Source organism: Pelodiscus sinensis, chromosome 1, assembly GCF_049634645.1.
Source record: "Pelodiscus sinensis isolate JC-2024 chromosome 1, ASM4963464v1, whole genome shotgun sequence".
In the NCBI taxonomy this organism is placed as follows: domain Eukaryota; kingdom Metazoa; phylum Chordata; order Testudines; family Trionychidae; genus Pelodiscus; species Pelodiscus sinensis.
This window is the reverse complement of record NC_134711.1, coordinates 2,162,677-2,174,643: the sequence shown is the minus strand read 5'-3', so window position 1 is coordinate 2,174,643 and position 11,967 is coordinate 2,162,677. Positions and strand designations below refer to the sequence as shown.

Genomic DNA, 11,967 nt, shown 5'->3' with positions numbered 1-11,967 from the left:
TCCCACCGGCTGAGACCAGCACAGGAAGCCCCCTGCCCCCCATGGTGCCCCAACAACCAGGAAGATTCCTGGCCTGGTGGCCTGGCGCCCACACAGCTACCCAGAACTGGCATCCCTTCTCCAACCACGTCCTGTCCCTGACACCGACGGCCTGGGCCAGGACCCCTGGGTTCCCTTCCCGGCGTGGCCACCAGCGGCCTCCTGTGTGGCTTCCCCAGCTCCCAGGCTGCACCGGGCCTAATGACACCCACCTGCCACAGCACCACGGGGCGAGGGTGACGCCAGGCACGACTGTGACACACTCAGACTGTTGTGCGTATGGGTGTGAGCGGGGGAGGGTTCAGAAATAAGACAGGCGGAATGATGGAAACCCAGGGGCTTCCTGATGCCACCCCGGGGCGGTGTTCAGACCCGGCCTGGCAGATGAGACCATGCGGGACAGGAAACCAGCGAACCAAAACGGGCGTGTTGGGAATCGAAGCAGAGATGTGGCCCCCCATGGAGACCGACCGGGCGGGACGGCTCAGCGGGTGAACCAGGCGGGCGACAGCTGTCAGGTGAGGGGCTGGGTCTGGGGGTACGAGATGGGGGCACCCCTGGGACCCGAGAGTGAGTGTTCAGCACCGGGCGAGGATCAGCCCTTGGCACCGATCTGCTACCGCCTGGGCGGCCCCGTCAGCGGCTTGCAGGTGCCGCAGCCAATCAGCTCTCCGCCAGCGCTGTGCGGAATAAACCCTCGTGCTTGGATCTATACAGTGTCGAACTTCTGTCCCTTCAAGTATGGCTTGTTTAGAAACAGGGTCTATATTTCCTGGGGCCTGTTCTTCTGCTGGGATTCTCCGTCCTGCAGGGTTGGAGTCCCTAGTCTCTGTTGGAAGCTGGGAACGGGCGTTGGGGGAGGGATCATGTGAGATCCCCTGTTCTGTTCACTCCCTCTGGGGTTCCTGGCCTTGGCCGCTGTGGGCAGACAGGACACTGGGCTGGATGGGCCGTTGGTCTGAGCCAGTCCGGCCGTTCTTATATTGGAGCTTTAGAGCAGTTGGTACCCGCCCTGCTTGTGGGCCTGGCCCCCAAACTATCACTCTGCCCTGTCTGAGGTTTCATCCCCGGAGACCCACTACGGCCTGGAGCCCACGACGGACCGGTCACTCTTCGGCCGGGCGGAGTCAGCCACGCCGGGGGCCACATTCGAGATCTCTTGGCAGTGCCAAAGAGAACCAGCTTGGTTCTCCTCCCCCCAGAAATCTGGGGACACGTAACACCGCCCAGGGGCAAGGCCTCCGCGCTCGCCAGCACTGGGGGTCACACAGGGAACGGCACAGGGGCGAGTCCGGCCCCGGAGATTCCATCCCACCAGGCCCCCGCCCCCCTGCTCTCTACTGCGTCGTTGCGTGCTGCCTGGCTGGTAGGCGCACACACACTGGGCGAGCATGTGGACCAGCCAGGCAGTGCGCAACTACGCACTGATACTCATGATCATAATACAACTCACTCAGTTAGAAAACACCCGGCACTTCTCTGTCTGGTATTTTCTCCGTTTATTTCCCGGGCAGACAGCGCAAATCCCGGACTGTCTGGTTCAAACCAGACTCCTGGCCACCCTCGATGGAATTGCTTACGCTTCTTAATAAATAGGGAAGTGGTTACGTGTCTCTCTCCGGGCTGTGCTGATATTTCCCTCGGATCTAAAAATACATTGAACCGCAGGCCACTCCGCGAGTGCACCCCCCTCCCTCAGGGCAGGCAAAGTCCTTTCCTGCGGCCCCCGCTCGCTCCCCAGAAACCCCAGCCTGGTCCTGCCTGGCGCTCCCATGGAGCGTGCGCATTAGGGCGGGTGCTACCCTGGTGCAATGCGGGGCAAGGAGGGAGTGGGTGCGTCTCTGGGCACACGGCTTCCATGAGCACCCCCCCCCCCGGGGAACCGCTGGGAAAGGTTTCTGGAGTGACTGGTACGTCCACGGTGGCCGAAAACGCTCGCGTGGGCCCTGCCGCTTGTCGGCCGGACGCCCGGGTGTGGGGGGGGAGGGGCTGGTTCGGAACAAGCCTTTCCCCCCCAGCCCGTCCCTCGTTATCGGGGAGGACTCATCCCTGCCGACCTGGCCGATGGGAGCTGGCAACAGGGGCGGGATAACAGGCCTGGGGGGAGCCGGGCCCCTCCCACGAGCCTGGCATCCCAGGGCCTCAACCCCGCAGGGAGCCGCACAAAGGCCAAGCATGAGGTGACAGAGTCCGGCCGCTGCCCCTCCAGCTCCTCCAACCCTGGCCAGGGTCCCACAGAGCCAGGTGCAGTGTGTGTGTGTGGGTGTGTGTGTGTGTGTGTGGGTGGGTGGGTGGGTGGGTGGGCAGGGGAGTGTCCACAGGAGGAGGGTGGGAGATGGGTTTCCTGCTGCAGTGTGTGTGTGTGTGTGTGTGTGTGTGTGTGTGTTCGTGTGTTTGGGCGGGGGAGTGTCCGCAGGGGGTGTGTGTGTGTGACTGGTTTCCTGCTGCAGTGTGTGTGTGTGTGTGTGTGGGTGGGTGGGTGGGCAGGGGAGTGTCCACAGGAGGAGGGTGGGTGATGGGTTTCCTGCTGCAGTGTGTGTGTGTGTGTGTGTGTGTGTGTTCGTGTGTTTGGGCGGGGGAGTGTCCGCAGGGGGTGTGTGTGTGTGACTGGTTTCCTGCTGCAGTGTGTGTGTGTGTGTGTGTGTGTGTGTGTGCGCGCGCGCGTGTTTGGGCGGGGGGTGTCCGCAGGGGGTGTGTGTGTGACCGGTTTCCTGCTGTTCCGCCTCGTCTTGGGCCCCTGCCAGCTCTTCACACAATGACTCAGGAGACTGAAACTCAAGAAATGAAAGTGAGCGGGGCTGGGAGGAAATAGAAAGAGAAAGACACAAAAGAGGGCGAGGAAGCAGCAGGCAGCCGAGAGCCCCTGCCTCACCCGGGGGGTAGGGACACGGTCCTACTGGTCCCTGCTCTGGGCTGTGGGGCTGAGGGTGCACAGCCTGCAAGGGGTGGGAGTGACCCCTCGGGGGGCTGGTCGGGTTGCCAGATGGTTCACGAAAAATCCCAAATGTCCCTCCCCCCATTCCAAAAAAAACACCGGGGAAAAAATTCTGTTGATGGGGAAAAAAGGTGTGTGTGTGTGGGGGGGGGGGGGAGAGACCAAAGTTGATGAGCAAACAAAAAGGACACCTGGCAACCTTATGTGCTGGGAAGCCCAGGGTGGGATTCTACATGTGCAAGCGTGTGAGTGTGAGTGCACACGCACACATGGACATACGTGCATACAGACACACACGCATGAATGAACACAAAATGCAGGACAATGTAGCACTTTAAAAACTAACAAGATGGTTTATTAGGTGATGGGCTTTCGTGGGCCAGACCCACTTCCTCAGATCAAATAGTGGAAGAAAATAGTCACAACCATATATACCAAAGGATACAATTAAAAAAAATGAACAACTCACAGAAATAAGCACACATGCACACTCACGCATAGACATGAACACACACACATGTAGACACAGAGACACGCACATGCACACAAGAACACACATACACACTCACTCCCACCCCCCCACGGACATAGAAACACACACAAACATGAACATACACAAACACACAGACATACACACACATAGCCACACACAGACACACACATGAATGCATACAAACAGACCCACAAGAACACACATGAACACTCAAACAGACACACACACATGGACATGCACGCACATAGACACACACACATGGACATGCACGCACACAGACATGCACATGAATGCATACAAACAGACCCACGAGAACACACATGAACACTCACACAGACACACACACATGGACATGCACGCACACAGACACACACACATGGACATGCACGCACACAGACACGCACATACAAATTGACATGGATATGGACACACACAAACACACATGCACACTTACACATGGACACACCCCAATAGACACACACGCCCACGCCCAGATGTAAGTGTGCGTGGCTATCTTGCTCAGGGTAGAAATGCGCCTGGCTATCTTGCTGCAGCTGATAATCCAGGCAGGGTCAAAGCTGCAGATCAGCCGGGGAGCTGAAAGTGAAGTTTCAAAGTTTCTCTTTCCCTGGCTCACTCTCACTTTCGGCTGCGATTCATCCCACCAGCCCGCACATAAAGGGCAGCCTCCCTCTGGCGGGCACAGTCCAGTCTGGCCCAGACGCGAGGCGGGTCTCTCCCGGAGCCGGGCCCTTGGACACCTTGGGAGGAAAGGCAGAGCCGGGAGAGGAGCGTCCCTACCGGGCTGGGATGGGCACACGGCCGATTGCAATGAGGTAGGGGGCCGGGGCGCCGGGGGAGGAGGGTGCAGCGCGAGCAGGGACTAAATTCCGACTCGGGACGTTAGGTGGCGATTAATTTGCTAATCGAGCAGTCGAGGGCATTTCCCTAGTCCTGAAGGAAGGGCAGGGACAGCGCTGGCTTCCTGCTCGCGCGGAGTCTCAGCTCGGCTGCCGCGCCGCATCCTGGAAGGGACAGAGCAGCCGGTCCCCCGGGTCTCCGCACAAGCCCCCGTCCCCGCTGCCTCCTATGTTATTAGGGACGGGGAGCTGGCGGCGAGAGCACGCCGGTTCGGACCCACCCACCGCGAATGCTGCAGGCCAGAGCGCCGCGGGGAAAGGCAAACTTTTGGAGGCTTCGCCGTATAGAACGTGGCAGGAGCGTTACTTGGGAACCTCTCCCTCCCCGCCACGAGAACGCCTAGAAAACAAAGCCCCGGCGTCCGCCCTTCCTGGCTTTCAAAGCCTGTCCTGTCCCCAGACAGATGGGAAACCCAGCGGCAGTCGCTGGTCTGGAACCCAAAGGCATTGTTGGGGGGCAGGCAACTCGCCCGGTCCTCTACCTGCTGCCTTAGCACAGCTGCCGCTCTCCCTTCCAGGCTCCCCCGCGCCCTGCCAGCCCAGCTGGGGCTGCCTGGAATGGATGCTCCTCTGCCCAGAGCAGTGGGGACTGCCCTTGGCTGCCAGCTGGGATGCTACTGGTGGGCAAGCGGGACTGAGCCAGCAGCTTTGCATGGAGGTTCCCTTGTCCCTAATGAAGAGCAGCAGGGGAAAGGCGTGGGAGGGGGCTCGCGGGACCGGCTGCTCCGTCCCTTTCAGAACGCAGAGCGGCAGCCCTGGAGGTGGGGCAGAGAGGTTGTCCTGAGACCCAGCAGGGGACCAGAGACTAAGCCAGTGTCCTTGCACGCCGGCTGCTCTCAGTCATCTGAAGAGTGCAGAGCGGTGGGGGAGGAGGGGAGATTGAGTACTAGCTCCTGCTTCTCGGGCAGTCGACTACCCGTCCAGCTCCTTAATTCCGACAGCTTCCGAGCCTGCAATCCGGTTTGCAATCTCGGGGATGGAGGTGTGTGTGCCCAGTCTCAGGTATCGTTGCTTCCTGGTGACTCTCCAGGCTGGTGACTCATTGGGTGAAAGCGAGCGCTTGGCCATCGGAGCTGACGCCTGTTTGCATTGTTCTTTGGCCAGCTCCCCTAGCTGTGACTTGCCGGGTAGCACCTCCCTCTCGCCGGCTCTGTGTCCCCTGCCCCCCACCATCCCTCAGTCTCCTCGGATGTGCCCTTCTTGGTGGTGGCACCAGCACTGAGCACTTCCATAGCACCTTCTGTCGGCCCCACGCTCCCATGGCCCCTCCTGTCCACAGGGACCGAGCTCTCACTTGGGGGATTCACTGTCCCCTCGCGCAGGGGGCTGGGGCTTGGAGGCGCAATGCGACGGAATTAGGGGAGCTTCTCCAGAACAGAGCAGGTCACTTTCTGGACAACCCCACATATATGAGGTTAGATGGTTGTGGTTGCCTCCCCGCCCCCGGATATGTCTGGGGGGGTTCATGGTACCAGGGAGTCTGGCTGGTGGAAAATAAGAATTTAGAACATTGAGAGCAGTGCCAGTGACCAGTGTGGCCATTGCAAGAGGCAGGTGATAGGACAAGCGGGGGCAGGTACAGTGCGGGGAAAGGTGGTAACTGGCCGTGGCTGAAACTTCACGGAGCTTTGAAAGGGGAGGGGCGTAGGCCTGCAGGGCAGCAGAGGTCACAGAACACTGAGCAAAGGGCTCAGGGCAGACAATGTGGGATACTGGCGGAAGCCAATTCTCTCCACAAAACCCACAGCGGAGGCCACACTGGCTCTCCATTGACAGTAAACGGCGGCAGCGGGGTGGGGGAGAGAAAAAAAAAGTCTCTTGTAGGGTGGAAGTTTTTGTTGTCAAAATTGGGCATTTCCTCGACAGCAGTCGAATCGCAGTGAAAACGTTCCCCCTGTTTTGTTGCCAAAGGCAGGTTTGGGTGACAACATTTGGTAGTGGAGACCAGGCCTAAGGGTTTGGCTGCACAGCAGGAGCTCAGTACCCACTGCCCCCCAAGTTAGCGTGCATCCCCGATCGAGTTTTCTTTTCCCCTCTCTCTGCAGCTCCCTGCCGCTGAAGGAGAAGCTGCAGGCCCTCCAGTGCCACTTCACCTGGGACTTTGAAATCAGGGACAAGGTGGACGCCGCTCACATCCTCCATACGGTGGCTCTCAGAGTTGCCCACACTCCCTACCCGAACCAGGCTGTGTTCCTGGCCATGAAGGCTTATCTCTGCCACCTGCAAGGGCGATATGAGGACGCTCTGCAAAGCCTTAGGGAAGCTGAAGAGTTCCTGCATAGAGATCACCCAGGTAACGTCCCCCGCCAGGCCCTGGTCATTTACGGGAACTACGCCTGGATCTACTATCACCTGGCCCATTACGACGTGGTGGAGCGTTACCTGGACCAGGTGAGCCAGATCTGCCGCTCCCTGAACAGCCGCTCGCCATACGCAGCTCTGATCCCTGAGGTCCACGCACACAAAGGCTGGTCTCTCCTGGCGGCCGGCTTCCGCCACGGCCAAGAGGCCACAGAGTGTTTCCAAAGGGCATTGGCAGAAGACGAAGCCAATGGGGAATATCTTGCTGGGTCGGTAATCGCAGCCTATGCATTGTGGACCCACTTGTCTGATCCTGTGTCTTGGAAGGAAGCCAAAGAGAAGTTGGGAGACATTATCCAGAAACAGCCACATAACTATGAAGCGAAGGTGTATTTAGCCCGGTTCATTAAGAAGGGAGATAGAGGCCAAGCTGAAGCCCTCTTGGAAGACGTGCAGAATAGCCGAGACCCTGAAGTCCTGAGATATGCAGCCAAGTTCTTTCAAGCAGAGTTCCCAGATAAAAGAATTCCTATTCTACAGAGGGCAATATCGCTGGACCCCACGTACCATCTCCTGTACTATGACCTTGGTGTCTGCTACAAACAACAACTGGCGGTGGCCAACATGGGGAGAAGAGAATAAATCTTGGCAGCTGCTACAGAGGCCTTCAAGAAGGCTGTGCGGATAGATCCCGCCTTTGTGTTTGCAAAGCTGGCGCTAGCTGAAATGCTCGGAGAAAAGACACCTGGCTACCAAGAAGAGATTTACCTCAACCTCATGAGCGAGGTGTCCACCCTCAGCAAGAGGTGCCAGCAGGCCGTCTACCTTCACTGGGGGGACTTTCTCCTCTACACGCGGGAGTCCCTGCCCAAGGCAGCTGAGATGTACAAAGCTGGTTTCGCCATCCCAGACAAGTACCTGGAGAGACCACAGCTGAAAAGCAGGTTGCAAGAGGTGGCAGAAAAATTCCAGCAGAGCTCCCAGACCACTGAGGCGAAGGCCATTCGTGACTTCATTAACGCAAACGAACGCCCATGGGAGGAGAGGAAGTCCTCTGATTGCACCAGCAGAGCAGGAGGGTGGAGAAGTGGGGAAAATGGGGGATCCGCTCCCTTTCCGGGGCGCACCAAGACCTGCTTCTGAACCAGCCCTGGTGCCCCACCCCTGTACCAACGCCGTGCGTGTTGCACCGGATTCTGGGTCCCTGCCTCGTTCAGACCCTGGGCCCTTCCTGCTGCTGCCTCTCGTGATTCTCGTTAGCGATTTGTATTGGCAGCCCCTGACATGCCCCAGGATCCCACCCAGCCTGGCCCCAGAGAGCCTGCGGCGGAAGGACCCAGCAAATCGACAGGGCAGCACAAGGGGACATGACTGCTCAGCCCAACAGACCGTGGTCTCAGCCCACCAGTGGCTCAGCCACGGCCGAGAGGGCCGGAAGCGTTGTGGAGCTGCACGGCTGTTTCCACTCAGAGGGGACGGAGCCCCCCTCCGGGTCTCTAAGCCTCTGGCAAACCTCCCCACAAGCTCTGCTGCCTTCTCACTCCCCCGCGGGACCTCGGTGGGGAGTTTCCTCTACCTGTCGCTCCCGGAGCAGGCCCCCCGGCTGGCGTCTCAGACGTTAGCGTGGTGGAAATCAAGCGGCTCCCTTTGTTCTCCGCTGGCGTGCGAGAACCCAGCATTGCTCTCCATGGGGTGGCAGCTCAGGGTATCTGAGCACGGAGGGTCTTTCCCTAAAGGGCTGTAAGCTCCCGGGGAGGTGGGGAGAAAGGGGGTGCAGCGGTGCGGGTAAAGGCCTCTTACCTGGCAGAGTCACAAGCCCTGCTGGGGGTGCCCAGTTCCCAGAGCCCTCGAGTACAGGGAGCCCACCAGGTGCTAGGGAAGCCGCTCTTCGGGGCCCCACAGCCCTGCAGTGATGGGACCAGCAGACAGCCTGGGCCAGCAGGGTGCCCGTGAGCGGGGGCTGGGCTGGGGCTGGGGTGTGCACCCCAGGGTGGTGCTGGGGGCCTGTTTTGGTAGGAAGACTCCAGACTAGGGCCCTGCTTTCAGCCCCAATCCTGTTCCGCTGCAAACGTGGGCAGCCAGCCGGTGCCTGCCCCAGGGCTGTCCGGGGGTGGGGTCCCTCCCAGCGGCTCTGTGGGGTTACTAACCCTCGCCAGGCCAGGCCTCGGGCATCGGCATCGACAGACCAACACAAAGCAAAGCAGCTTTGCATCCTCTTTAGATCCACTGCCCCAGCCGTGGCCCCCGGGTGCTGCCCGTTCCCTCCTCCGCCCCACACAACTAGGGCACAAACCAGGCTTTTAAAAAGTCCATTGTCCTTGCTCTGTCGCTCCCCTCCTTCCTTCCCGTCGGGCCGTGGGGCTCCAACTTTTTGGCCCGTGGCCCGCCTGGCTCAATGCAGAGCCAATCGGTTGCTAATGGCAACACGCCACTAATTACGTCCTTCTGACCCAGTTATTTTGCGATTGCGGCCGCTGGGGGGAACCGTTCATGTGAACCAGTTAGAAAGGACACGTTCATGTGATTAAACCGATTAAACGCTTTAATGCTGTCGTGTGAGTTTGTCAAACGTCATTTTAAATAAACTGAAACATTCCGTCCAACACAAACGGTTTCGATATTGTCGTTATGCCAGCGGTGGGGAACCTCTTCCAGGTCGGGGGCCACGGACCCCAGAAAATTCAGTCGGGGACCATGCAAGTGAGAGCCACGGGGAGCAGCCAGCCGCTCCGTGGGTCCTGCTGGGCTGCTGGCTGGGAGCTGCCTAGGTAAGCGCCTCCTGGCTAGAGGCTGCATCTGGCATCCCACCCCCTCCTGCACCCCACTCCTCATTCCAGCTCACCACCCCCTGCTTCCCCAGGTCACCATTCAAACCCTCTGCACCCCCTGCTTCTCCCCCAGGTCACAACTCGCCCCCACACCCTGCCCCCTCTGCTCCATCCCTCCCCCAGGCCAGAATCCCCTCCTGCACCCAAACTCTTGCACCCAGGCTGCAGCAGGATGAGACACCGCCTGCCAGTAGAATAGAGAGAATGTATTGCTTCTGCGAGGTACAGCACGGCCCGGTTCTATGTGGGCATTGAAGTGAGGGGCAGGCAGCCTCAGACCCCTTGTGGGAGCGATCCATAGGCCCCTGACCCCCCTGTACTCAGCTTCGTCTCTTCTCTTCATGTTTTCCCAGCCAAGACAGTCCCTTCTCCAAACCACCCCCTCCCTTTGTCCAAAACCCTTCCCTGCCTCCTGAGAACGGGTTGGGCCAGGGTCCACCTGACATGAGGTCCCTCAGGCTGACCCCCCGCTGGACAGTGCTTACAGACGCAGGCCAGTAGGGGTCGTCCACAGGTCAAGCATAGCGCCCAGTGAATGCCAGAGTGTACAGCACGCCCACTACGTCACACCTGGCTGTCACGGGGTAAAAGGCAGGGGAGCACCCAAATCCGACGTGTCCCGCAGAGAAGCCAGTTTCCAAACGCTGGTGCCAATTTCCCTTGCCCTGTGGGTGGAGAAGGAACCACCCCTCGGATGTCTGTGGGCTGAGATCTGTGTGACACTGGTGCATGTGAAAGGGAAACCCGGCCCTGCATCCCCTCTGACAGCCAGTAGGTGGCGCTGCGCCCCCACATGCCCACGCTCCATCCCGGCTGTGAGGGCCCCAGGTGGATCAGAACTGGAGCAGCTCTGGGCCCCGCACTGCACTGGGGGGTGTCTTGTGCCTCACAGCTCACCAGGGGTCCCCGAGATCCAGGCGGCAGCTGGAGCTCATGGAGGAGGGAAATGCAGAGGGAGCCGCTGCCAACTGGGCTGGGAAAAGGGCCACAGATGGATCCTCGGGGGTGTTCTCCAGGCCACTTTGGGGGGATTGAAAAAGACTCCACCCACCCACCTACTCACCCACTTCGCAGGGCTCTAGCTAGTCCCTCTGTCTCCGCCCGCCCGTCCGTCCTCCTTCTTGTGATGTTTAGCTTGTGGTCTGAGAAAGGGAAAACCTGGCTGGGGCAGCCTGGCCTCTGGGGGGCTGACTCCTTCCCATCCCCCCACACGGCCTCTTTTCTGGCCCGCTTTTTAGACAGCCTGCCCCGGGCTACCCCTTGCTGGTGTGGCGCACCGGGGGCACGCCCTTCCCTTCACCTCTGCTCACCAGGGCGCCCGTTGGCAATCTTAGAATCCTAGAATCCTAGACACTAGAACTGGAAGGGACCTCGAAAGGTCATCAAGTCCATTTTCCTCATGGCAGGACCCAGCACCATCTGGCCCATCCCTGACAGGTGTCTGTCCAACCTGCTCTTAGATATCTTCAGTGATGGGGATTCCACAACCTCCCTGGGTAATTTATTCCAGTGTTTAACCACCCTGACAGGTAGGAAGCTTTTCCTAATCTCCAACCTAATCCTCCCTTGCTGCAGTTTAAGCCCATTGCTTCTTGTTCTATCATCAGAGGCCAAGGAGAACAATTTCCTACCTTCCTCCCTGTAACACCCTTTTAGATACCTCAAAATCGCCTCCAGAGCCCTGCTCAGTCTGCGTGACCGTCCCTGGCTTGACGTACGTCTGGCTTAGAAGCCCAGGCCCTGTTCAAGTCCGGAGCTGGCGAGCGTGCAGGTGGGCCTCAGGCGAATACACGGGTGTGGCCGTGCAACGTTTTGCCCCCGACCAGGGGGTAAGGCCAGACGGTAAATCGCTAACAAAACACTGGAACCGCTCAGGGTGATCAGGAGTAACAAGCAGGGCTAAGACGTGCAGAAGGATCCCGCTCCGGCATGCAGGACTTGGGGGCGGCGGGACGGGCGTGCCTTGCGTGTCTCGGAAGTGAGAGCCGCAAAAGGGGCGAGCGGCTAACGATGACGGCGTAGACGAGGGGCTGAATGAATCAAGTGGAGGAGGGATTGCTCGACGATGGTGGTGCGTGCGGCTGGGGCACGATGCGGCAAGGAGGGGAGTAAGCAACCAAGTGTCGCTTTGCGAGAAAAGGAGCTTTTGCAAACGTCGGCTTGGGAGATCGGGAACCAACGGGAACCAAGGGGTCAGGACACCCCTGACCTCCTGCCCAGAGCACTGGAGGGGGCCATGGGGGACTTGAAAGTGACTCCAGCTTGATCTGTAGTAAAAGTGCTGCTTGGTACTTGTGTTATAACGTGGGCTGCGTTCGCTCGTCTTGCCTGGCTCATGTTTCCTATGTGGGCTGTCTGATGTGCAAGAGTTCACGGAGGGCTGTAATTAGGGTTACCAGATGATTTCAAAAAAAATACTGGACACACTTGACCTCAGATCGGGGGGAGGCG

General features: G+C 59.3%; 1 pseudogene; it reads left to right on the top strand.

Annotated features, from left to right (window-relative positions):
• The first annotated feature begins 4,008 nt into the window (after window positions 1-4,008).
• Window positions 4,009-9,306, top strand: LOC142827962 (interferon-induced protein with tetratricopeptide repeats 5-like; annotated as a pseudogene).
• The last annotated feature ends 2,661 nt before the right edge of the window (window positions 9,307-11,967 follow it).